The sequence below is a fragment of the Thermobia domestica genome, chromosome 4, assembly GCF_964235325.1.
Source record: "Thermobia domestica chromosome 4, izTheDome1.hap1.1, whole genome shotgun sequence".
In the NCBI taxonomy this organism is placed as follows: Eukaryota; Metazoa; Arthropoda; class Insecta; order Zygentoma; family Lepismatidae; genus Thermobia; species Thermobia domestica.
Genome location: NC_137457.1, coordinates 156,843,092 through 156,869,662, shown reverse-complemented (window position 1 = coordinate 156,869,662; position 26,571 = coordinate 156,843,092). Strand labels below are relative to the sequence as shown.

General features: G+C 34.2%; 1 long non-coding RNA gene across 1 annotated transcript in view; it reads left to right on the top strand.

Annotated features, from left to right (window-relative positions):
• LOC145683389 (uncharacterized) overlaps window positions 1-26,571 on the top strand; it is a 241,635-nt gene that overhangs the window by 166,137 nt on the left and 48,927 nt on the right. Inside the window, exons 4-5 of the long non-coding RNA XR_014131070.1 lie at window positions 12,317-12,343; window positions 16,798-16,821. This is a non-coding gene — a long non-coding RNA (uncharacterized LOC145683389). The remainder of the gene's footprint in view (window positions 1-12,316; window positions 12,344-16,797; window positions 16,822-26,571) is intronic.

Here is a 26,571-nt window from a genome sequence, read left to right as displayed (position 1 = left end):
AGAAAGCTATTATATATTTATTATAGTTATCAAATTTTGTTGTTGTTTGATGATACAGTTTCAGATTCCAAGCTTCATTGTTGCTTTAATTCTGTTTCCTTTCTACAGGTATAATTCATTTCTATTGTTAGAATGTATAGTCGATCTATGTTTCAGAATAGACTTGAACGTTTACCAACTTTTTTTACCTTTGCGTCTATTATAGAACATTTTCTTTTTTTTGCTAAGTCAGTTGTTACTATTTACACTGTACTTATTATTCAATTGTTATAATGGTCAATCGAATATCAATGGCGATATGTTCGTTTACTGTGTCAGATTGCACTTGGTTTGCTGTTGTAATCCATCAGTGTTCGTGGTTCTGTCCTCCGTTGTCCTGCCAATAAGTATTCTCCTGAGATCTGGGTAGGACGATGAAGGACCACTCCAAGAAGGGGTTACAAATTGTTTCCAAATCGCTCGTCGGTCTCAATGATGAGATGAGCATTAGGCGCCGCGAGGTTCCGATGACTCGTCCCGAAAACCTCACGGACGATCATGGAATGGAAAGAATGGATCATTTTTTATAATTTACAAGGAAGAGGACAAAGCTTACTTTAGTAATTATCAATGCACTTTTTTTGTGCCAACATTCTATAAAATTCATACAACCATTCTATTAGCAAAATTGACCCCATATGCAGATTATTGGAAATAATCAATGCGGACTTAAAGGAAATCGTTCAACTATCGACCAAGTATTTACCATTCGACAAATACTTGAAAAGAAAATGGAATACAACACCCCGGTACCTTAATTATTTATTGATTTTACAAAAACTCACGACTTTGTTAGGAGAGAACGATAGTACAATATTCTTACAGAATTTGAAATACTGAAAAATTAAGATTTGTCTAAGGGAATTCCAAAGTAATGCCCGGGACAGGAAGGGTTCTGACCATGAGCATTGATGTCTGGATTAAAACAAGAAGATGAGTTGTCGCCATTATTATGTAACTTTGTAGTGGAATACAGTATAAGGAAAATCAAAGAGAGCAACGAGAGCGTAGAATTAAATGGTATTAATCCGGTTATTGCGTACACTGATGATGTAAATATAATACGGGATGATAGAAGAACAATAGAAAAGTGCAGAGGTTTCTATTAGAGGAAATAAAGAGAAATGAGGTAAATGCTAGCAGGAACATGGGTTTTGAAGTAAATTCACTGAAAACTAAATAAGTCGGGATCGTTTTGCGAGAAATTATGAATGCTTTAAAATATCAAATAATACTTTTAATAAAGTGGATACTTTCAAATATCCAGGAACAATATTAACAGACGAAAACCATATTCACGAAAAACTTAAATGTCGTCAAGAAGCAGTTAATTCATGTTATTATTCACTTCAAAATCTCTCTTCGTCGCGAATTCTATCAATGAATTTGAAGTTTAAAACATATAAAACGATAATCATGACTGTTGTTCTGAATGGTTGCGAAACATTGTTCCTTACTGAGAGAGAAGAATGTAGACCGAGAGTATTTATAACAGGGTCCTGAGTCGAATATTCGGATCGAAAAGGACCGAGAATGGGGAATGGCGGAATGTTCATAACGAGGAACTACATAATTTATACGGTTTACCCAACATTGTTATTGTCATCAAATCCAAGAGGTTCAGGTTGACAAGTCGTGTATCCAGAGTTGAAAAAGTAGAAAAGCTATAAAAGTCGTAATTGGAAGATCTATTGGAAAACGATAATTAGGAGACCTAGGCGTCGGTGGGAGGACGATATTAAGACGGATGTCGAAGAAATATGAATACAAATTGGAAAGTAGTGCCAGTTGGCTAAGAACAGAATTCAGTGGGGAGCTTTTTGGAACGCGCCATTGAACATCAGGGTTCCATAGCCTGTAGAGTTAGTTAGTTAAGAATCCTTCCTGTATGTCCCTTTCTCAAATGCGTTACTAGAGAAGGTGCCCTTTTAATGCATAACTATTGGGATAATCGAAATCTCTTTAACTTCCTTCCAAAGGTTCTGTTGCTGAAATAGATTCAAGGTACTATTTTTTGTACTATGAATGTTATTATTCATTTTATCATGTTGTTGTTATTTAACAACCATGTGGGGACGCTCCAGTGTTTCAAAAAAGTCTGAAGTATGAAGAGAGTACAAAAATTAAAAATTGAATTTGTAGCTTCCAAAAACTGTTACACATTACATCTTACATTTAAATTTATGTCGTTCCCCTATAACCTTTCAAGAGTTAGTTACATATTTAGACCTTGTGTAATGCTAGGAATTATCAAGTGAATGACCTTGTACTCGTGAGCACATATTTGTGTATTCGATGCTAAAATATTAGGTAGGTTGATAATGTATGTATTAAAAAACTTAAAAATTCCCAATGAAAATAATAATACTTCGATGTAAACATCTGAAATGTGAGATTTAATATAGTATTCAACTTCTTTAAATAATTTAGTCCTATATGACGATAATCGTAGACGATACAGTACATTTATCAAGATTGTGATTAAAATCTGAAGAAAAGAAAACGCTACATGATTGACGAACGGTAGTTATGAGTCATGAGTTTGATCATGATAAGGTAGGAGGGAAACCTACCATAACCAGTCGACTAATTGATTACATGAAGAGAAGTAAAAACTAATACGAACTAGTAATTCTTTTCTTGAATTTCTATACACTATTGTAAACATTACTAATATAAAGCATCTTAAAATAATATTGATATGCAAAACTGGTTCTTCCCGAAGGCTATTGAAGTAAGTTCCATTAATTATTAAGAGCATCTATATACTATTAGTGCTGAATACATATGCATTTTCCCCTCAATTACACAAATTAAAAAAAATATAACCAGTAAAATCGAAAGAATTTTTGAAAAGTTCAATGGAAAAGGAAATATGTTATTCAAATTTCTTTAGTTTTGTGACAGCAGAACATAGGAGAATCACTTAATATATACAGTACTTGTGATTCCAAATGGATGAGGTAATAAGACCAAACGTATGCCTATGTTTAGTTGATAGAGATTAGGAGTATATCAAACCTTATACGTATATATAACATCTATAAATGAAACATGAGTATACGTTAGTTCATCCATTAAGAATCACGAGTACTGTATACTAATCATATCAATTCAGTGGATTTATTTGTCATATCTGATGGAAGTAGTAAGAATTAAATTTGCATATATGTCATTTATATGTTGTACCGATGTGAGAGGGTGAATTTTTCATTAATTTAAATTGCAGCAACAAGATCTTTCAGTTTGGTCATGTTTTTTCTTATTTATTTTAGTTATTTTAGTTTTATTGTACAGAAGTCGTTCTTAGTTTTTCACATTTTTAATTTATTTGAATCAGTTATTGCAGAAACCACTTATGTGACATTTTTGACGGTTTTGAGTTAGGGATGAATTTTGAACGAGGATAGCAAGTTGCACCGTTTAGTGCAGAACACTACTATGTACTGTATTGCTAAAAGTCTTTTAAATAGCGCCGAAAAATCTGATTATTGCAGAAACAAAGCATGTTCAGAACATATGTTTTTATGATGTAAAGTAAAATGGTCTGATGTCGTTGGCTCCTATGTTCTGGATGCATAGTATTCCATTTTATACATTATTGGAGTAAATGATGGAAAATACTCGAAGCTATCAGTTCAAAGTTATTTCGTATGTGGAAGTCCAAGGGTACAAATCTCTTTTCGTCATTGGAGGTAAATGTATCTAAGCAAATAAACCTAACTTTAATTACTAGATAACTTTTTGTTAGTTAAAATAATTTTCTCTGGAGAAAGGAAAAATCTCTTCTTCATGTGAAATTACACACTCCAAATCAGTATAGTTGGTTTTCTTTGTTTATATTCAGTAACTTTTGATGAGAAAAAGAGTTATTTGTGCCGTTGTACTTCCAAATATGCAAGCAGCCTCGAACCCCCCCCCCATTGATGAATAATGTACAGAATGGAAATATGCGTTCTGGACAGCAGATAGCGTGACAAAGTTAGTAGTCTGTCAGACAAATGTTGCAGTTGGCAGTCCGATTAAAAAAAAAGCATTAGGGCTATCGCAGCAAACATTGTGCGTGTTTTTGTGAATAAAGGTAGTTGTGTGGTAGCCTGCGAGCAAAAATAAAATATCTAAAACCAGTGACTCCGAATACGAGGTTTCAGTTAAGAAAAGAAAGGGAATAGTGAATCGAGACAAATACAAGAGAATTGTCATTTGCGTAGGATTTGTAATCTGCTTGCAGCTGGGAAACCTCCTAAAGATCAAAGAGGAAAAAACTGAAGTGCTAACGCTTTGAGCGGTACAATTTGTATGGCGAAACCTAACAATATTGCCAAGTTTGAAGTTAAAGAGACGCACTACGGCGCGAGACAGAAATTCTATCTAGATGCAAGGCTCAATATGAAGATTATGGTTGAGCTGTTTCTGCAAGAGTATACGGAATTCGCCAATAAGTTTAAATACAGTTTTTTGGTCAATACTTCCTAGAAATTTTTTATTATAGTTTCGGCAGGCCTCAAGTATATGTCTGTAGTAAATGTGAAAGTTCAAGATACAGTTATCAGATGTAGTTCTAAGTGAAAATGCAAAACGGAATGCTATTGCAGAAATAATAATACATCGAAGGCGCGCCATGAAATTCTATAGTGCCTTGCACGCAGCAACTATCAACGAAAATAACGATACTATGGCGGTAGCATTTGACTATACGCAGAATCAACCTTTGCCTCTGGTTCCCGTACAGGACTTATTTTACCTCCGGCAACTGTGGGTAAACATCTTCTGTATTCACAACTTGAAAACTACCAACGCGAATGTTTCGTACCATGAAGCACAGGGTAGTAAATATCCAGATGAAGTTCGTATTTTTCTATTGAACTACTTTGAAAATGAAATATCTCGTACTGTGAAGAAGCTCTTGCTTTTTTATTGACGGTGCATCAGGGTAAAACAATAATAACATAGTGGTACGATTTTTGTTACCCTTGTGTGACAGTGGTAGAATCAATTACCCAACATTTTCCTACTAAGGGACATTCCTTCCTACGCTGTGACAGTGACTTTGGTAACATCGAATGACTTCTACGAAGAGTATATAGGATTTACACTCCAGGACAATATAGTGAGCTCATCAAAAGAGCAAGTGCTACGGGCAAGTTCAGTGTTCAAGCGGTTGTGACTAGTGATATTTTGTCTTTCAAAGAATGGTGGCAAGCATTTTACAAAAATATTGTATTCAGACGAATTTTATGGAAGAGGAATCCCTAGAGAATAAACAGTTGTATCCTTAGATCGAGGATTCTCTGTCTCGTTAAATATTCGAACAGCGCAGGAAGTGTCTGAGGTGACAGCATTCCCAAAAAGAGCGTATATTGGGTGCCCTTCATCGACAGACTTCCTGCAAGTAGAATCAAAGGCACCAGTATCCATGTTGGAAAAAGATCCAGGAGAGGGTGGGGGTGTTGAGTTGTAATTCCCGTAAGTAGGGGGATATACAGTTGATAACGTTGAAGTTTCAAAGATTTACTCTTAAAGTCCATGTAGCACTGAGCATCATTCTAAAATTCCAAACCCAATAAAACAGGAAATTCAAGTTCTGGATAGACAAATGAGCGCACACTAATAAGTTTGTTTTGTATTTTAAAACTGAATCGTACACACTTGTCTAACACAAGTTCGGTATTATTAACTGCCTTTCCTTTAAAAGTTTTAGGAATAATTTTTAAGTTAATTTTTGTTTGCAAAAACTGAAACACTTCATTATTTATTAAATTGATAGAAGGTGCTGAGTCCATACAAGCATGATATAGCCTATTAAACAGCTTAAGCAAAACATAAACACCTCTATTAGTATCTTGTGACATGGTACTGAAGCGTCCCTGGCCTTCGGCATTGTACTAATTTACTTTTGTGTTCATAGAATTAAAGGAAGACGAAGGCAAGCGGGCAGCACTATTTTTATTGTGAAAAGTTGTACCACCTTTTGGAGCGAAATAATGCCCCGATCTAGATTTTTGAAAAGAGTAGGAAGCACTATCAGTAGCAGTTCTCGTAGAAGACGATGTGGATTGAAACGAATTATTGAATTGCAGAGAGTAAAGTTCATGCTTAATATACTGTTCCAATAATTGTTCAAAGTCTCTCATAGATTTAGACATTCCAGCATAGAATAATTTCTCCCTAACACTGGGAGTAACACCGGAATTAATTGCACGCAATATACTTTCTTCACCCACTGTAAGATCTAAAATTTTTACACTAGTACACACCCTCTTTGCATAATCCTTAATACGTTCACGTGGAGCTTGTGGACGATAAAAGTTATTAACCATTAGTTGATGCTGAGCACAGTCAGAAATCAACTGCCGAACAATGTGCCTACATACAGGGTCCCAAGCACTAGCTAAAGAACAGGCTTCAGTAAAAATATCACTAAGAGGATTTCTCAACCTTGATCTCACTGCCAACATTAATTATTCGAAAGGAAAAATTTTTAACTCGTCCAATTCACTCAATTGGACTAATAAGGTCGGGCAATATACCATCGCACATCGGAAGTTGATTGACATACATATCAATAAGCTTCAATTGTACATCTTGTTCTAATTTGCTATGAGGGATTGAACCCGAAATCTCATTCATATGAGGTAGAGTTTGTCCGCCATTTTTATGTTTATTAGTACTACTATCACCTCCTGATACAAAATCGGTTTGAGTAACTTGTGATTTCGCCTCGGGTTTTGAACCCCATACCTTTCCCGAACGAGTAAGGTCCAAGTCCTTATCTTCTTCAGATTCTGACATTATGAATTATTACAAGTATTTTTTTTTTTTTTTGCAAAACAAATGAATGAACTTTGCAATACCTTAACAGAGTATAGCTCTTTTTTATTATTATTAAATAATAGAACGTACCTGTTTTCATAAGTTCAAGGCTACAAACCAACAATCTACACCTGTTGTTTATAATCCAATTAATAACACGAGAAACAAACAGGTTTCTTTCACTATCAAGCTAATACAAGTAGCAGCAAAGACTACATGCCCCCAAGCTACTTCGATTAAAGACCAGAAACACAAACATATGATAGTGAGTTGACGTAATCTATTATGTGTAACCATTTTCTCTCCCCATTCTCACAACCAACCCAAGACAAATTGAATAAATCCAAAATGTATTAGAAAGCATGTTGTAAGGCCAAAGAGACAAAACAGCCACACAGCTGGATGAGTAGAAAGCCTTCCCGAGTAGTTGAATTTGGTTTCTGGTACTAAACGAAATACATATACATATTCTATAAATGCTATTGGGCGTTATTCTGCTGGCTGTAGAAATGTCAAAAGTCGGGAATTAACAATAGTAAATGTATTTTTTATTAGCAAAAATAACTAACAGGAAAATAAACGTAGCTACGAAATTATTTCAATTTAACCCATCACTTGTCAACTCTTACTTGTATATGTAATATTTTTGAGTCCAATATCACCTTGATATACCACGAGGACACAATAGTCCTTTTAGCAAAAAATGGCGTTAGCCTCAAGTTAAAAAAAAACTGACAAATAATTATAATTACACCATCTGAAAATGTATGAAATGCAACACTCGTAAGATTCTCTTTTATATACACTATATAGCAACTTCTCTGCAATATATTGCTATCAGGACTCAATTATAATTTCAGAAAAATAGAAAAACTTTAGCATACTAAAAAATGGAAGTTCACTCACCAGGCAATTACGTCAACTGAAGTATCTGGCAATTTTTACATGGCAGGCCAGCAAATTCCCAGCATGCTTCAGTTGATGACAAATAAGAAATTAAATTCGTAAACCAAAACTACACTACCGTAAAATAAAAATAACAACCAAAGTAACGGAACACTAATAATATTAATAATAATAATAATAATAATAATAATAATAATAATAATAATAATAATAATAATAATAATAATAATAATAATAATAATAATTATAAATAGCTAGTTTCTGAATACATTACAATGTTAGTACATGGGGTATTCTTCTAACTGGTGAACTAGCGGGCTGTATCTATAACAATTATCTAACCTAACCATTGAAAGAATACCGCTTAGGTTACTTTATCTTGGGTAATTGTTATCGATATAGCCCGTTAGGTCACGTTAGAAGAGCACCGTACATTATGTACACGTGACATAAAAGCACAATTTTGCAGTATCGTAGGAAATATTGTGTTGATATTGATAGGATAACAATACCAATGTTATACGATTATTCATCGTTTGTCTATATACACCTGAAACAATCAGTATTTTTGTTCAGATTTTCAGTTTTAGTGGTAGGAAAATAATAACTTCAAAATATTTTAGCAAAACAATGGTAAACGTCACTTGGGTGCAATATGATGGTGTGCCACGTCATTGTTACCTCAAAACTTGTTCTACAATTCCTAAGACTGCACTCATGTTTCTTTCGTTTTCACCACATACTTTTTACTATTTGATTTGCAAAGAAACCTGTTACTAGTTAATATAGTTTAAGACAGTTTCATGTATGTTTGTAAGATTTATAATTTTTAAAAATTTTTAATCGCCGTTTTCTCGAAACACCCTCTTTGTGGATTGCCATTATCTTACATCGATAGGCAAATATAAATAAAATTTATTTACTTTTAGATACTCCTCTATTATGGTACTGTATTGTAGTGCAGAAATTTAACGTTTGTGTGATTTTGAATGGACTTAAGACAGATTATAGTTACATATCGTCTACTAACGGTTTGCATCTATAGAAAAAAATGCATGCTTTTTATAAATGGTATTTCCTTTATTATGAATATATGTAGAAGAAGTATAACTTATAAGTTTACGACTTATATAGAGTTAGCTGAATTATACTGCACATGCTAATAGTTTTAATCACTGAGAACATAATGAGTCACATAATTCTCTGGATGTATTTAATCCAGATATGGGACAACTGACGATTTCCTCTGATACTTTTCTTGGAAGATTTAACAGTTAAAAAGTGTTTTTAAAACCTTTGATTAAATAAATTGCGTACGTCCAAAGCGAAATGAAAGAATATAGTACACGCATATTTAGAGAAAGCTCTTCATTGTTTATAGTGTGTTTCGTTTTACAAATATTAAGGTGAGCGGAAATGCTGTTACACATTACAAATGCTTTTGTTAAGGATGTTGAATGCATGCTTGTTAAGAATAATGTGAAAGACACTCTTAAAGAGTGGCGAATTTGGAATGACTTCAGTATTATAAATTCATCCTTTAAATAGACCTCATTAAATAGAATACTTTTGGTACTAACAATCATATTCGGCATAAATGGCGTATGATTTCGGCAGCGTTAGTTGCTATCTCCCTTTTGACACTACACGTGTGAAGTATACCTTGTTCTTTGGATAACACTGAGGAATAGACTGGATGAGTTAGATAATCGAATCCGATTGACTAATGTATATCAATGAATATGGGTATTAGATTCAAGTGAGGTATTACGGTAGGGCTATTAGTAACACTTCTTCAACATATGTAGTAGCAACATCTTGTTGCATTTACACGTCCTTAGGTATCGTAATCTGATTTTGGGAACAAAATATATTTATAACATTTTTGTTAATATTTCATCGGGAAAATGTGACATTTTATTATGATCGTTAGAGAGAAAACTAGTAATCTACCACAAGGACATACTATGCCCAAAAGCTAGCATTCCTACTTCATCGACAATTCATGCAAAAATACGGATTTAGTCTCCCTCAAAATCGACAGTTCTATTTGTTGACATAATGACAGGGATAAAATAACATTTTTCCTAACTGATACGATGAATCAAAAAAGTCATCACCTTTGCTGATTACCCAAACATACAATATGATCCATTGAACCTTATCCTACCTGAACAATTTCTGCATCACCTGTAGCTTGTATGAATACAAACTTAAGTACTTTATAGGAATCTGCGCACATGTTCTGTAAGCATTTCGCAAACAATTCTCATATGACTTCTATTGATTCTGGTTAATGGCAGTGTAAACATGTTCAATTCTTATTTCACTGCGATAAAATCAAAATTTTCGAGGAGATAGCTTATTTTTCTTTTTTGTTGTTTCTTGGATGTTGTGAATTGCAAGCATTATGGTATTTCGGGACAGTGATATTCTTAACCGATGTTTGGAATGTCGTACTCTTGTGGTCATGAATCATCCAATACTAAAAAACTGCTCGACGATGTATGAAATTTCATGTTGGTCCACGGAACGATGATTACCTGCAAGAATAGAACAGACAAGTATAATTAATTTACGCATTCTACATTGTGTTATTGCTAGTAATATTTATTATATAAAGAGTTCCCATCTATATAGTCCCATACTATGATAACATACATATAACCTGCATATATATGTATGTCATAAATTGAGCAACAAACATATGTTCAGGTGTATAAGGAAAGTAAAGACATCATGGTGAACAAACTGTTATTGAAATTAAAGAAGTCCCTATTTCAGGTCATACAGTAAGGAAAATTACCAAATGAAAGTACATGCTGTAAAAGATTGATGATGGACTTAGGTGACACTGAAACTAGAAAACACTGAAGCCACTTAAAGATGGTTTGCTGAAACCAATAAGGGATATACTCACCGTGCATAGCAATACATTATTCTCAACGCCGTCTTGTGCTGGCAATAAATATTTGTACCAATGCATTTCATATGTAGGTCCATTGTTGACAAGGAGCTCGTTGAAGATGTTTGCTACTTCGTGGAACGGGTATAATGCTTGCAATTCGTTGCCTTAGAACATTCCACATATGCAAGATTGGGTTATGGTCCGGGTACCTCGATAGCCACCCCATTCGTTGAATATGGAGTTCCTCCAAGTATTGATCGACCTGTTGTGATTTATTCTGACAACCATTATCGTCTTCCAGAATGAATATCTGAACTCTAACAAGTGCAAGCTGGACTACGCGACAATCCAAAACATAATCCCCACTGAAGCCAAAAATAGATGGTTTACTTGACACCAATAACGGATATACTCACAGCGCATAGCAATACAGGATTCACAGCATCGTCTCGTGCAGTCAATAAATGTTTGTACATGCTCATTCGATATCTAGGTCTTTATTGACAAGGACTTCATTGAAGATGTTTGATAGTTCCCGGAGCGATTATAATGCTTGCAATGGGTTGCTCTAAAGCATCCCACGTATGCTCTATCGGGTATGCATATATACTCGTCTGGGAACCTTAATGGCCGCCCCATCGTTGAATACGGTGTTCTTCCAAAAACTGATCGACTAGTTGTCCTCAATGGTGACGACCATTATCGTCTTGTATAGTGAATCCCTGACCTCTAGCGGGGAATGAATTCGTAAACACTGCGACCGGTACAATGTGACTACCCATAATATTACCCCGATAGAGCTGAGCTGCCATTGTGTCACGTGGGAGAACAAACATATCAGTACGTCCTCCAAGCGAGATGAACCTGCACGCACTTGAACCACCATATATTTCCCTTTAAATAATATTTTATGAATGGTAACGGGCTCCTGTTTCTCACCAGAGCAGCCTGTCAGATTAAATATAGACTCATTTTTAAGGAGAACTGACTGCCATTGCTCCAGGGTCTATTTCACATGCGCTGTTGCCCAATTTAATCGCTGATTCTTGTGTCTCCCGGTACAGGGTATCGAAACGAATGGTGTCGTTGTATAAAGAACACCTTCGTGAACTTGTCGGCGTACTGTATTCGTTGATAGGTGATGTTTCGTGGCAACAACATTCTGCACACGCACTTGAGTTGATGTTGCAGATATTTTTCTTCGACTTGTCAACGGGATATATCAATCATGCCAGCTGATGTCCGGTACTGCAACTTCGGATGACTGGTACTGCAACTTCTCGAAGTATTTTGCGTTCACCGGAATTTGCTCCATAACCTGTTGACCACTGTTCGATAAACATTGAACCATCAGTCCACGTGGGCCTGACGCTGAGCAGCTTTCAATCTACCGAGATCATGCTAACGTAATTCATTCAGCAAATGATACCTCGTTGGCATTTTCTCGGCAACTCACCTCCACCACCATCCCTGTCATTTCTTTTTTCTTGCACATTTTGCCTTTCTTTCTTAATTTATGACTGCCAATCAATATATATATATATATATATATATATATATATATATATATATATATATATATATGTGTGTGTGTGTGTGTGTGTGTGTGTGTGTATACAGTTACTTAATAAATATTATAATATATTTCAGATGAAATATCACGAGAAGGGCCTGAAGGTGAGTATCTTCTTATTTCATTTATTCCTTATGATCGAAATCCTTATAATTTACAGTATAGTAACTTTAGACAGTATAGTAAGTATCGTGAGATTGCATTTTTGTGGTTCTCCGTAACCAGGCAAGTCAAATAAGCAGTTTTACCACACATAGATATAGAAGTTAGCATATTCCAATTTTAGCCTTAAACTGGAGTGTCACATGGATTTGTTAAATTCTTGCTTTATTTTAAGAAAAATAAAATGGTGTATTTAGTAAAGAGGGAACAATATTGAAACTCTCTTTATTTCTGGTCGTAAGTTTCTATAGTCAAACAGTTTTTAGTGAATTGAGAAGTTTTAATATTAAGTCACACGCACAATACTTCTTAGATATCCTACAGTGGCACAAACATAAAAACATAGTGCAGGAATGGCACATACTAACGACTCTGTATTACATTTAAAGATGTCCAGAAATCTGTGGACTGCGGAGCAAGACTAATTTACTCTTATTCTTGAACTCAATATTTGAGAATCCCAATCGTCTTTTGCAGAACATTATAGATTTTTGGGGGAAACTGCATTAAGTAATTTTCAAATAATATGATAATATATTATGCAATTTTCTGAAATTTGCAGCGTGATATCAAATATGAAATTTGATAGGTGATAGAAATTCTTTCAAACACTTTTCCTGTATCACGAATTAAAGTTTTACATATCTTTTATCTCCACATATACATACATATAAAGAAAATATTAGACGAAGAATTAAACGTTGTTTCCCCAACAAAATTCTGCATGTATTAATATGTTGAAAGAAAATGTTAATTTCCATCCTCCGTTATGATATTCCAAATAATACGAATACAAAAGCTTCATTGAACAGATATGTGCACTGTCAACACGTATCTCATCCAGTTGCAAATAAATAATTGTTGCATAATTGTTCTGGATCAAACTATATGAACTTTTGGAGGCCATATAAAGAAAATATTAGACGAAGAATTAAACGTTGTCTCCCCAACAAAATTCTGCATGTATTAATATGTTGAAAGAAAATGTTAATTTCCATCCTCCGTTATGATATTCCAAATAATACGAATACAAAAGCTTCATTGAACAGATATGTGCACTGTCAACACGTATCTCATCCAGTTGCAAATAAATAATTGTTGCATAATGGTTCTGGATCAAACTATATGAACTTTTGGAGGGCAGACAGTCATCATAGAGAAAACTGAAAGAGATTGAAAATAACATAATTTCTATAGTCATTCAAGAAGAATCTCTCATGAATATACATTTCTTCACAATAATACCTGTATAAAAATTAAAGTGTATGAAAATGACTTTCATCACGGATTTCCAAATTTTTGAAACAGAGGAAAATGTTAATGAATAGGAAGGTAAAAATTATACATGTTTAGTGTACAGCGAACAATTTCTGTACTAATGTAATGCAGGTTTTCACTTTTATATAACATTATCCGCCAAAGGATAAAAAATACAAGGTACTGCAAAAATAGTTTTTGAAAGACCTATTCTATATTCTAAGAGTAAATTTAAATTATTGAGTATGCAAGTTGTTCAAGTTGTTACGAACTTTCTCTTGTATCTGCAATTGCTATAGAAAAACAGTAAAATATATCGGGAAGTGGGATTATGACATGAATATAGTTTGGCGAGGAAACATTCCTTCGACCTTATTATATTTCTCTAGCAAACAGAAGTGAAAGACCTGTGCAACTTCAAAATGCAACGTTATTAAATCACAGTAAAAGTATTCTAATAGATCAAATGAAAACTTATGACCATAAATCGGATCTAATTTATCTAGCAATTCATTTCGTCTTATCAAAAGTGGGTTTTAAATTAATCCTCATTTTTTGTATTGATAGCTCAGATGAAGAATTATATTTAAAATAAATATAAAATTTTGAAATAGTTAACTTATGAAATGGAGAATTATGGTAGATATTTTAAATTACGGGCCCAACACTATGTTATTTAGGAGATACGTATTTTAAACAGAAACTTAGTAAAATGCAATTTATTACTTCATTCCTTTAGTTATTACCATTATGGATCTCTTTCAAACATATCTTGCATTTTCTACGTACCTTTAAGAGTTTGAAGGGAATGCGAAAATAAACAAAAGCAAAAGTAGAAAGAAATAAAATAATGGAGGAGACTGGTACGATTGGTTGTGAAATATCATTCTGCTCATCAGTTCAGAAGGAATTCGTTGACAGAGTTTGTTACAATCAATATATTTTTTTTCTGCTTACATCAATCCTCGTGGTAAAATTATTTCACTCACTGTTATCCTTCCTGTTATTTATACCCTTTCTCAAATACCACAAATCGTGTCCTCTCCAAACTGTGGATGTCAGAATACACAAAATCACTTTAGTTTGTTCTGAAATTGGTTTATAATAATATTCTCGTATTATCGCTGATAGTCGGTTGAATTTACTCATGTTCGAATTAACCCTTTATTTGGCATTGTTGCTCTAAAGCAACATCATCACATTCTATTGCGTTATCTGCACGAGTTACAAGTTTAGTTAATCATTTAATTGGCATTATTCCTTTCATACAATATTGATATACATGATTTGTGGGTCGCTAGATTATATATATATATATACAGTGCGTTCAAAAAGTCTCTATGCACCTCAATTCTCACATATTCAAAGCAACGAGAAAATTATTTTACTCAAAATTTATTATATTTTATGGCATAAAAGCACTATGTACAGGGCGTAGCATATACACACACATTTTCACATCAAATGTTTTAAATGTCCCCCATGAGCCTCCAAACATGCTTGCACTCGTTTCTTCTTGTTCTCAAATACTCTCACAAGTTGTTCATGTGGAATGCTATGAGCAGAACCTCGAATAGCTGTTTCGAGTTCTTGTAGCGTGTGGGGGTTCCCTATATAATCACAATTCTTTGCATAACCCCAGAAGTAAAAATCCGGAGGAGACAGGTCAGGAGACCAAGGTGGCCACAATCCCTTTGAAATTATTCGATCTCCAAAAACCTCTTGCAGTAATCTCATGGATTGGCGAGCTGTATGTGCTTTAGCGCCCTCTTCTTTTATCCAAGCATTACGAATTTCATCTTCCGTTATTTCACCCATGAACTGGTGAATAATTTCACAATAACGAGTTCAATATATTGTTTGTCTTAAAAATATGGGGCCGACATTCTTCTTCTGGATATTGCAATCCACACCCCTACCTTCTGGCTTCTGGTCATGCAGAGGAATTTCATGTATGACATGTTGGTTTTTGCACACCACAAACGTGAGTTTTGGGCATTGACGTAACCTGACAAATGGAACCAGGCCTCATCAGTAAAAAAAAATATCCAAAACATCGTCAGACTTGTCCATAACAAACCTTGTAAACCATTCACAATACTGCACTAGTTTTACGCTGCACCGCTCTCACCTTATACGGGATAAGAAGCAGCTTCTTATGAACCGCCTTTTGTGCCATACCAACTCTTATTGCTTCTTCATGGGGAAGTTTTCGAAGTGGTTTATTGGGACTACGTTGCATTGCATCCGATATGTGTAGCATTTTTTCTTCATCGAGCAGTGACGGTCTACCACTTCGATCATAGTCCATTACCGTTCCAATGTCTCTAAATTTTTCGATCAGTGCCCTTACAGTGTGACAATTCGGAACAGGTGTATCCGGAAACCAGGAAAGGTTAGTCACTACCTTGCTATGAAATAATTTGCCAATTGTAATAAACAATGAACAATATCAAAAATTAGAAAACTACATAATTCAATAGGCACCCTTTGGGCCTGTATGTTAATATAAAGAATAACGCTGTTTTTCCTGAGGAAACGCAATCAGAGGGTGTATTTCAAAAAATACTAGAGCGCAAGACACGGTACGAAATATCTATTAAGTATAATTGCATTAAAAACTGACCAGGGTGCCTCCGAGATACCACTTGGGCCTTTACGTCAAAATAAAAATAACCCTATTTTTTCTGAATAAAATAAGAAAACTTTTGGAGATCTCAACCAGTGAGCATATTCCAAAGAGATAGGAGAATTCTAGAGCGAAAGACACGCGACAAAACATCTATTAAGAATAATTGCATTAAAAGCGGACTGAGGCACCCCTGGGCTTTCTCGGGTTAAGTATTATATTCATCTCTTGATTTTTATTCATTATAACTTCAATCATTAGTAAAAATACGTATCTTCAAATAATAGTAACATGATAGCAATGTTCTTCTTCCAGAACGGTATTAAACTTAGTTTCATTAATTTTCAGTTGTGATAATAATAATGGCGAATATAGATGTACTTCATTTCAGTACCTCAAATTTTAAAAATATTAATACCAGTAAAATCCAATGCATGTTAGAATAATTATATCGAAAAAGAAACATGGCATGTACATGCATATCTATATAAATATTATAATATATTTCAGAGGTGGAGTCAGAAGAGTTTCCTGGTCAGTATTCCCTTAGTGCATTTACCCTTTTTGATCTAAAAAATATAGTTTATAGCACAGCAACTTTAGATAGAATCAAAACGATATTGCGACCAAGGTGATCAAAGGAAATAGTTTCACTACACATGGATAAGGAATTTGATAATAATTCACTTTTAGCCTTAGTTTTTGTGTGCTTCCGTAAGGTCCCGCTGGGGGCACTTAATATTTAACATGAATATTTACTGAACATGAATATTAATATAAATATAAACTGCACATGAATATTTAAAAGTATGTTCTTGCAATCTATCTCTAACTAATCATTTCTCTTTTTTTGTTTCTTCATACTAAACGAGCAAAATTAGTAATTTACATAATGTTCACTAGAAGGTAGAAACTACTAGTATATTGTTTCCGAAAATTACTCCACTATAGACATAATAAAGTAAGTAGCATATGTAGTAAAATAAAAGTTTTATTACAATACGGTACATTGGTTATGACCTTGCCCCCTCCTTACTAGTGTCATTCTTTGAGCTAATATATATCTTCAAACCATCTTTCGCGTTTGAACAGCTTTTGCATAACAAAGTCACTAGTTTCGAAGAGCTTACTTCATGCAACAATTTCAAGAAGATGGCATGACTTGACTATTCTGAGGTGTGGTTGTTCCTATTATTTTGTGAAGTCATCAAGCATTTTTTTCCGTTTTGAATGATGTCAATTATTTCAATAATATCCAAGATCACAGCATGAATTATAGTATTGTTCCGTAATGTATCTTGCATAAAATTTCCGTACAAAATTTAATTGGATTCTCTAAAGGATTGGATTCCGTACAAAATTTAATTGGATTCTATATCCTATGCTATATTTTTCATGGTGAATCACAAGAGTTAATCTAGAATGCCAGTAGGATTAATATAAACCTTCCTTTAGTTTCAGATAAACGAACTAATACATTTAACAAGGAGTGAAACTTTTAAATCTTTCCTTTTTCTGGTCCAAAGCTTCGCTAGACTCCGCGTTATGCACAGTTTATAAATGAGTATAAAATTTTTAATCTTAAATAAAAAAAACACAGTGCTCCTTAGAACTCGTACCACAACATGCATATTAATAAATAGCACGACGATGGTAATTTCTGAAACCTCTATCTTACCCTTAAGTTCCTATTCTGGAATGGTATTCACACTTTGTGTTTATTTTTTTTATTATTTTCATTTGTATTATATTTATCGTCTTTTCTACAACATCGCCCAAGCTTTGTGAATTGCGAAACGAGGCTTACTTTCTCCTAATCTTAAATTCGAAACGTTTATCTCCAATCTCATTTTGTACAAAACTATAGACTGTTGGAATAAGAGAATTAAGTACTTTTTCCAAACTATGATCGTATATTATAAAAATTTGAAAAATTTTCAGCTCACACATCAAGGATACAATTTGAGAAGAGAAATAAATTCCTCGAAACGCTTTTCTCTATTATGAACTAAATTATACTACGCTTCTCTCCTTCACAGAAATATATAGAGAAAGAGAATATTTCACGAATAGTTAAAATTTTATCCTCAACAATAGTGCACACATGGTGAAGTGAAAATTTTCCTTTTCACCCCCTATTATGATAATACATTGACAGAAGACTTCTGCATTAGTTATATACATCTGTCAACTGATAGCTTATATACGTGGAGATATATAACGGTTGTTAGTGGTTTTAAATTGAAATCTGTCAATTCGTATACTAACATTATTTACTATAAAGGAAACCTGGAATATTATTTCCATACTGATTCAACGAAGTTTCAATCTTCTCAAGAATAAATACATATATGCACAATAGTTTCTAAAAAAATGGAAGAAGATGAGATTGAATTTTACATCGTATTTTCATGTTTTTCAGAAAGCTAAACGGAATAGCAAGAGAATAGAGCTTAAAAATACTTACTGCTCGAAGAACAATTTATGTTCGTCGTTAACCGTCTGTACTAATCGAAAATGATTCAAAAGCACCGTTTCAGCATTTTACTTTAGTCATCACTGCGCAGAACAATTTATGGTACTGCAGAAACATGTTTTGATATAATTATTTTCTACTTTAAGAATAAATACAATCTACACCTTTAAAGATCAATGGCGATTTAATTTGTTTTAATAAACATGAACGTTCTGACTAAGTTGTAATTTGTATACAAAATAATGTAGGACATCCAAGACACAATATTATAATATCAGTATAGCTTGGCAAGGTAACGTTTGTTGGACGTCATTACACTTCAGACGAAACGGAATTGGACGGCATCTGCAACCTCAAACCCAACTACTTTAGCACTTAGGATATTTTTTTAAGAATAATTACCCAGAAAACAGATCATTTTTGGTGCTTTTCACCAAAGAATTACAAAATATTCTACTTCTCAGTAGATAAAATTATTACATCAAATTAAAGACCACTGCCTACTCTACACTTGCAAACACTACAATCGTACATGTATCCTGAGCCAAGAGATAGTGATTTATGATAGACATTATTTACAATATAGTGGAAAGTCCCTACCTTGAGTTCTTTTGCTTATTTTGCATTGGTGTGAAATATTCTGACATGCAAAGTTCCATATCGCATTCACGACAATTCCATGTTGTGCTTTTGCATTTTTTTCCAATAACTTGCCCTTCATGCACAAGAACAGACTTTAAAAGATCTACTGAATCTGACTGTTTTGTCTGCAGCGGGATCTTCTGCGAAAAATGTCTCCAAATCAATCTGTTGGTTTAAGTTGAGTTTTGGTAGACAGTTTGAGCTACAATCTTTTTTTTTATCACTCAAGGTTTACTCTACTTTCCTTTTTCAGAAAATCTGCTAAATGCACATTTTTCTTCGCTCGTCCGTTTATAGTTTCCTTATATAGAATCCGTGCATTGGTAGCTGATATATTCAGCAAGTGGAAGAATAGTTTCTTTCATCATTTTAGTTGCTTCCGATTCAAGGGCTAATACTGCACTAATTCGTCAGTTTCGTCAAAATCAACTTTCTCTATATTATAATCAGACAATACGTTTCCTTTCGTTTTCATTACAGGTCCGTTCTTTTAATTTATTCATTCATTCATTTGCCTGTTTTGACTTCCAATATGGAGAGTATCTCCTATAAGTTCTGCAGTTGTCATATGCATATAAACGCAAATTGTAATTACAACTTATTACACCATTAGAAGTACAAAATTATAAACAGATATCACATGTTAAATTTGTTACATCATTACATCATATTCATAGTTCATTATAATTTGCAAAATCCTGAGCTGAATAATATGTTTAGAAAGTAACAGGGTACGAATTTTGTTTTGGGTATTAAAATTTCCTTCTTTACGTAGGTATAATGTGATGGTAACATATTATAAAGTCTCGTATAATTTAAATAAACATTCTTTTGGTATTTGGTGTAATTGTGTTGTACCACGTAAATGTCGTTTAATTGCCGTGTGTTGTATGCATGAATATCTTTTGTTTGTATAAACATCTGTTTGTTTTGTTTCACGAAGTGTACAGATTTAATTATGTATAGGCTTGGAAGCGTTAACATTTTTGGTGATCAAAATATTTGTTTACAGGATGTTCTTTTATTTAGTCTGAATATTATTCGTAGTACTTTCTTTTGCATCCGAAATGTTTCCTCACTGCATGCGGCTGGTTCCCCCAAAAATTCCAAAACTGAGAAGTAATTGAACTTTTCCATAGTATAACGTCAATAAACTATTTCGTGAAACTGTATCACGTAACCTAAAGAACGCAAAACTTCAATTAGTTAACTTTTATTTAGTGTTTTAGCGTGGGTTTGCCAAGACAAATCATAATCGGTGTCAACACCAAGTATTTTTGTTGCATTAGAATACTCAATTTGTTTTCCATTAATATTAAGCGAAGGGAAAAATGGATTCGGTGGAAAGGATCAAAATATCTCTTGTGACTTTCCACTTCACTCACAAGTGATCCATTTCTTTTCAACAACAGTCGCTTTAGGCAATTCCTACCTCTTTTGGCATACACATTCCGGAAGCCATTGTTTGTATTTCCAACAGAATACAGAAAAGATTAAGGGAGTGTATAATCTGTTAATGTAAATAATATTCCCTTTACCTAGATATTTTGATCGAAATCTCTCAAGAAGCTCTATAACACAGTTACCTTTCATTACCTTTGCTAATGTTTCCATATTCAACACATAACCATTCTCGGTATCAGAAGCCAAAAATATATTTATACCATATTTTTGTGACTTGCTTTTCATGTACCTATGGAAATGTATAATTCCTCGAAATCCACAAATGCCCTCGTCTGGGCCGGGAACCAGGGTAACTGTTAAATTTGGGCCGGAAAAATATTAGTAATCAAGTAACAATTCCTCAGTGATCACAAAATAGATTAAATGGATGATGTTTAAAAATGAAAGATCGTTTAAACAATCTGAAAATTTTCATTGCTCAGACAATTTTCTGTACTGTGTAGAACAAGCAAAACAATTTTTCGTGAATCGAAAAATTGTCTGTTCAGTATGGAAAGATTGAAAAAATTTGTGTCGGAAAATTTTCATCATTTTGAAGCAAAAAGTAAATCGGAAAGTTTTATTGCTCTGTGAAAGGAAGTGAAAGAAATTTTCATAGATCGGAAAATTTTCATTCCAATTTACAAACAAGTAGAAAAAAAAAACTTTTCGTAAGCTGGACAATTTTGGATGTTATGTGTAGTGATGTTAGTCGGAAAATTGTCCATTATATTTAACTGCACATTCAGCTACAAAATTGAATTCCTGTAGAGGAAAGTTAGACAGCAACAAATTATAATATTACAATTAACTTTCGGGAACCGGAAATTTTTTTAATATTTCAAGTTGGGAAGTAAAAATTTACATAGTGTTTCTCTCTCTGTCTCTCTCTCTCTCTATCTATCTATCTATCTCTATCTCTGCGAGTTCCTTCGTTGCTAAGCGGTTAGCATACCCACCTTTGGAATGGGAGACCTGGCTTCGATTCCCGTTTGGAGTTCATGTGGTTCGGATTCCACTCTAATAAGTAATAACGTCTCATATAGCCTCGCTGCTTAAAAGGACGTTAAACACAAAATCATGTCAATTCTACTCTCTCTCTCTCTCTCTCTCTCTCTCTCTCTCTCTCTCTCTGTGTGTGTGTGTGTGTGTGTGTGTGTGTGTGTCTTATGTGTATGAGTTCGTAGAGTACAAATAACGCATTCTGTTATTTAAAATTTAAATTTATTAAAAGTGATGAATATTTTCTGGTTCATAAAAACATTCTCTACTTATTCCTACATCGTTGTTTAGCCGTAAAATTTATTGGTAATAAATATTCTCTGAAAATGTTTCATGAAGTAAAAATCTAACTCTTCTTCATTTTTTCAAAAAGGTTTCAAAAACTTCAATGCGTTCTTCATTCAGAATCAACCTTTGATCTCACAAAATTATATATCGTCAGTTTAGTACGCGTTTTCTCATAGCTTTACTACTTTACTAAGTTTACATACTGCAACATTTATAAATAAGAAGAAATAATATAAATCTTCTTATTTATAGCGTAGTATAAATTTTTGACTACCCAAAACTTGGATTTAAGTAACTCATGAATAAAAATACTAACCATTTTCTGAAAAAAATATTTATTTATTGATATGTTCATTCAGAAGAGAATTAAATATAAAGAAGCTGATTTGTGTAGTTTTTCCTTCAATAAAATTATAAAAGAAACGTAAACAGCTGCACTGTTGGCGCTGTGTTCTAAAACCAAAAAGAAATTTCATTTTAATTTACAAAATTATATATATTATTGTTCTATCGAATCTGTATTATTTCTAATACATTTTTATACATAATAATGGTAGTTTAACAATACAAATATCTCTTCTAAGATTTTGGCTATTCAAAATTCCAATATTGACGTTATGAATTACGAGTGTTAAACACAATAAAATCAGAGCATATTTTCTTATTTTCTGTTACAAAAATAATCTTCATAACGAACTTTTATGTAGTTATTTCATTACATAGGCAGGCCTATATTTCAAAAAAACTAGAATTTTCTAGTTTTGAAATATTTGATAAATTCAGGAAGGTTTCTTTTTAATTTCTTTTTGCATTTTTAATATTGGAGTGGGATATTTGTTCTGTGCAAACTCCATATATGTTTCCTGAACTTTACGCACAGACACACACACACACACACACAGAAAGACTATGTAAATTTTTACTTCACAACTTCCCAAAAGCTAATTGGAAAATTATAATTTGTTGCTGTCTACTTTTCTCTACAGGAATTGAATTTTATAAAAGAAAATATAGTTTCCACGTAACATCAATATACATATTAACAATTTAACGGCTTATGAAAAGTTTTTCCACTTGTTTCTACATCGCAATGAAAATTTTCCGATGTACGAAAAATCCTTTCACTAGTTTCTACAGTGCAATAAAACTTTCCGATTCGCAAAACTGTTTTATTTTTTGCTTCAAAATAAAGAACATTTTTCGACTCATAAAAACTTCTTCGATTTTTCATACAGAACAGATAATTTTTCGTTTCATGAAAAATTGTTTCACTTGTTCCTACATAGTAATGAAAATTATGTGAGCCGTGAAAATTTTTAGATTCTTTAAACGATCTTTCACTTTTTAACATTTCTATACATAAATTCAATCAATTTTATGATTACTGAGGAATTGTTACATGATCTCTGATGTTTTTTAAGAATGGAAAATTTTTCTGATAAATATAAAAGAAAACTTTCCACCTTACATCATGCCTAAAAAACGATGTAGAAATAAGTAGAGTGTGTTTGTATGAATCGGAAAATTTTCCGGAAAATTTTCATCACTGTTTGCAGCTTTGCGCTCTTAGTAAGAGAAAACGTTTTCTGTAATCGGGGTATCTCGCGAATATGGTAAAAGCCGAAGAAAGATGGTCAAAGGCTGGTAATATGTGTCAAACGAGAACAGTTATTTTGTAGGACAAGTGAAGAGGATTAGGGAGCCTTTGACAGGCCATTTTGATAAATGTTAAACACGGATAAAGCCCCCTTTAAAGTCCATAGCCATGAAAAGCATATGAAGGTATGTAGTGCATGCTTGTATGCCAAACTCTTGCCGGGAAAATAATCGCCCTTGATTATGTTGCCGATTGCAATCGCAGATAGGGCCAATTGGTTGAAAAAAGTTCGTGTTTGAATACAAAACGAAAGCATTTTTACTACTTTGAAGGACTACAAATATCATGGTGGCGAGTATGTATTTTTTTTCTACGCTTCATCCTTCGCTTGTCATCTAGGCTTCATCCTTCCACTTTACATGTGAATGAAGATAGAGTCGCTTGTTTTGTACGTAGATTTAAACAAGGAACAATAAACCTTTATAACGAAAAAACGTTAAAACCAACGCCTAATATGCAAGCATTATTCGGACCGTTATTAAACATCGTCCTCTGCTTCATCAACATCATCGGAAGAGTCGTTCGTGACCACCCTCGATGAATCCTGAAGAAACGCGTCATAGTTGTCGGGGTACCTCGTGTCGGAGTTGTGTTATTGTTACTCTCTTGGTGATGCGCTTGTAGTACCCAAGGTACCGAAGGCAACATGCGAGCAGCAGCTGACTACGCACGATCCAACCTTGCACTCACAGTACCATCCACTTTACTAACAGTAATGGTACTCAATCCACAGGAAATATTTCTTAGATGTCATAAGGCGACTTTGAAGTAATACCCGCAGAACACCATCGCACTTTTTGTGTGTGTACAGCTTGTACATTCCATCGTCTGCCTCGTGTTCTGCAGTGTAGGATTGAGCTTGCTTTAGTTGATAAACGCCCATAGTGATATTTCGAAGTTCGGCCATAGTCAAAATGGGAAAATCATCGATGTTGCTTGCCTCCATTTCCGTCCAAATTGCTCTGTACTTTGATGTGTTTTCACGGGGCACTCTTTCCTGCAAAGTATTCGGTATTTGCGAGAGACGTAGCATTCTCTGTTCAACTATGTTGACCTTTACTGCATCTTCCAGGGTCCATGGATGTCTGAATCCAGTCTTTATGCTGCACACTATTCTCACATATTCCCCAATATATGGTATGTGTGAGTTGAGCAGTACATTCGAGAATGCTTTAAATGTTTTTATGAGTCCGTTACTAGATTCAACAACACATCTAACAGACATTACTAAACATTATTTGTTGGCTTCATGGCTGGTATGTTGTCTTTTATTTTGCAGAACATGTGGCATTTTAGCAATTAGATCCATATCTTCCAAGAATTGCACAGCATCTCTGAACGCCCTGTCAACAATCAAAACGTCACCTGTTCTCAACCAGGATCTTAAACTCTTGGCAGATGACTTCATGTGTCCGGTTATAATACACTAGTCATTGTTTTTATCATTTTCATAAAACGTCCCTAACACATGAACTATATGCCCTGTTGTGCTTACAATGAGGAAGGGTAGTACCAGCGGGCGACCTTTTTGCAATGAGATAGTTCTTCTTTGGAACTTATAGTTTAAACTATTTTCAACATAAATATATGTCCCATCTAGAACGAGGATCGCCTTGTCTTTCCCGTCCCAAAAACAGTCTTGGCAAAGTCCTTGGCATGGTACTTAATTAAATCGTCTCTCCAAAGATGTTGAAGTTTTAGATGTAGTGGAACAAATGCTAACATGAGGGCTTTACGAACAGAATACACACCCCTTTGAATAATATAATTCGGGAGGGCAAAAGCGTCCAGAGGACATGACATTCTAGGACATGATAGGACATTCTAGTTCTACGTTTCATGAGGAAAACAACAAGATACGTCCTAACTCGGATTGAGGTATTTCTCAATGGCAGTCCACTCTGTTCAATATAACACCTAACTGCTCCAATGTCACCCCCGTTAAATTCCAGTACGCTGCACTAGTTAAAACACCGGGCGAATCAAAATCCATTCCTTTGCGGGATGCAACTGATCTCAAGTCATCCAGCAACACCTGTAATCCTCCAGCATTAACGAGGCATTCGTTTGATGTTTTTTCAATCACAATCCCTGGTGTCAAATACTGTGTTTCAAAATGATCGTGACAACAACCCGTAATTTGGGAATAATAAAGCCATTGTCAACATAAAACTGGCATCTAGCTTTTTCAGGTATTAATGCCAGACACGTCTGAGATTTGTTACAAACAACACATTTTTTGCGAGACAGGGAAACTCGTCCAACGTTCAGCTTGAGATTCTCCGCTGGCTTGAAAAGTTTAGGTATCGTCACATGTAGGGCTGTTTTGCTAGAGGATGCTCCGGCGCATTGAGTCTTTGCCTTTTTTATCATTTAGAATAGTTCCCGCAGAGCTCACCACTCGAGAGCACTTGCGCGTTAGCATTTTCTTTGATGGTTCTAAGTGACATTAGGGGCATATCCAGCTACCTATTAATAAGCTCGCGTTTTTCCCTTCAAACATCACAGAATTGTGTCACTACTTATTCGAATTAATTTCGGTTTACTTACACGAGCACCGCACGCGTCACAGCATACCTGCTCAGTCATATTCCACCACAAAAAATGTAAGCCAAATTTAGGAGAGTTCCAATGCGAAGCAAATGAACTTGTTGTTTTTTTAGCACTAGTAGCAGTAAAAACAAAACAACACTGCAATGACAGCACACGGCAGAAATGTACAAACAAAACACACCAACACAAAACAACATCTACCAGCAATCCAAAGAATTCACTT